General features: G+C 37.3%; 1 pseudogene; it reads right to left on the minus strand.

The window, feature by feature from the left end:
- Nucleotides 1-201: 201 nt before the first annotated feature.
- On the minus strand, nucleotides 202-1,120 carry LOC127674702 (heat shock cognate 71 kDa protein-like; annotated as a pseudogene).
- Between the last annotated feature and the right edge of the window lie 1,338 nt (nucleotides 1,121-2,458).

The following is a 2,458-nucleotide window of genomic DNA, read 5'->3' on the forward strand; positions in this document are numbered from 1 at the left end:
TTCTGTTGAATGAAAGAAGTAACATAAACAGTTTAGGCTATATGATTCCACATCTATGAAATTCTAGGCTAGTTAAAATGAACAATGATATTAAATGTACCAGTGGTGGCCTAGGATAAGGACTTTATCCAAAGAGGCACAAGGGAACTACTGGGGGTGACAAAAGCTATCTATATATTTAGCAAAATGGTGATTGTATTACTATAAATATTTAGGTATAACGTAAGGATTAATACTTGTGTTCAGTTCCTTTCCATTGAAGAAATCTTGCAGAAACTTCTGAATCTTGGGGACGATATCACGGATCTGTGACATGTCTAGTTTTTGCATCTCAGAGAGCCTATTCAAGGGCCCAAGTGTCACAGAACAGATCAACATTCAATTTTTCAAACTGAGCACAGGTAAAAAAGGTATAAAAGTTGATTCCTTAATTAAGGAGAATCAATCTCAACACCAGCCTTGGTGCTGGAAGAGAGGGTGCATTTAGCTCATTTATAGGCAGTACAGATGTTGGAAATCTCTCTTGTACTCAATGACAACTTCTTGTGCGCTTAAACTCTATTAAAGTGGTTGACCACTTGATTTTCAGTATTCTCTACCCATGAGGCAATCTCCAGCAGTATAATAAACCTAAAAAAATTCCATCTGAAATAGTGAGGATTAACACATCAAATATATCACTCCCTCAAATAAAAAAAATCAACATATTCCTCTCAGCTTCAACCATAAGCAATATCAGCAGTTCTTTGATAATTCTAAGTACATTGAAGCCAGCAATAATTCCAGCATTTTTCATTGCCTAGTGCTGACAGTCATTGGTCACGGTCTTTCCAAGATAGTCTTTAAGTACAATTTTCTTCATCATTTTTAGAATCATAGAGGACCCCTCCTCTGGGAAGAAACTTTTTGTTTCTCCTTCAGGCTCTACTTGGACCTTTGGCTAGCCTGTATCATTCACCACCATGAAGGTCCAATGTTTCATATAATACTGAAAAATGGCATTGTGAAACCTATGCCCAACCAAATGTTTGGCATCAACAAATGTCCAGATTCCTTGTACTGTTTCCCAGTTCATGACCTGCCCAAATCCGTCTTTCTCTTCATTGTGTTTTTGCTTCATCCTTATCTGTTTCCACTGAATTATATTACCTCAAACAACAAGAAGACCAGAGTTAGGAAAAAGGTTTGATTTGGTTGCTTTAGCATTTTGGTGATGTCATGAAAACTTCAGAATCTTTTCATGCCTCCAGCATCCTCAGCATAGGGTGATCATGGGTTTACTAGAAAGATAGTTGCAACAATGGCAAAACAGGTAGAATGGCTATGGTCTCATTTGATTGCTATATCTTTAATTAAATATTTATATTAACTTTAAGAATAGGTTTTATTTCTTTTGTGTTGGAGGAGGAGACACACAGCACACAGGTGGATGTCAGAGCACAAGTTTTGGAAATTAGTTCCTCCTTCCACCACATGTGTCCTGGGGATTGCACTCAGGTCAAGAAGTTTGACAGAGGCACCTTTACCAGCTCAGGCCCTGTCTTTTATTCATTTGGGGAACCTAGAGAAATGCCTCAGTGGCTTTGCACTGCATGAAGCCGTGTGTTGGATCAAGAGCACTGAAAAACCGTTGACGAATATGTATCATTGATTTTAATTGACAGAACAGACATATCTATATTGTGTGGTATAGTATGATAATTTGCTAGGGTACGCAGTGTATAATGACCAAATCAGCTTAATTAGCATTTCCACTTTCTGACAGTATTCTTATCCTTGGAACATAAAATCTCTTCTAGCTGTCCTTAAATCATCTAGTAAGTCATCTCAGTGTGCTGTATTGCACTAGAACATAGGTTTTACATTGAAATGTGTTTTGATCACTATTCATCCTCTGTCTACAGTCTCTCCTACTGTCCTTCATAGCAGCAACTGCCATTGCACTTTCTTCTATTACACAGCTTCTGTATATAACTGAGAGTGTGCACTGTTTGACTTTCTGGTTTATTTTATATAATATATGCCTTCCCATCTTTTTTTTTTCTTCAAATGACAGAGCTACATTCTCTCTTTTTTTTTTAGCCAAATAATGCCTCATTGCATCTGCATAGTATATGTCCTGTACTAATTTGCCTGCTGTTCAAACCCTCAGCTGATTCCTGTATGTCTCTTTGTAAGGAATGAGGAAAATTTTCAGGAAGCCATACTACATACTTCACTTCAAACATTGAATGCTATCAGAAGAATTAAAAAAATAAAAATTAAAATATCAAATGTAGCCAGACATGGTGGCACACACCTACGGTCCCAACACTATGCAGGCTGCTGCAAAAGGGTCAAAAGGCTAGCCTTGGCTACATGGTAAGACATTGTCTTAAAAGTAAAACAAACAAACAAAAACAAACATCTCTTGGGTGTCTAGAATATAAAGCTTCATTCTTTAGGGATCTTCAGCTGC

The sequence above is a fragment of the Apodemus sylvaticus genome, chromosome X, assembly GCF_947179515.1.
Source record: "Apodemus sylvaticus chromosome X, mApoSyl1.1, whole genome shotgun sequence".
In the NCBI taxonomy this organism is placed as follows: domain Eukaryota; kingdom Metazoa; phylum Chordata; class Mammalia; order Rodentia; family Muridae; genus Apodemus; species Apodemus sylvaticus.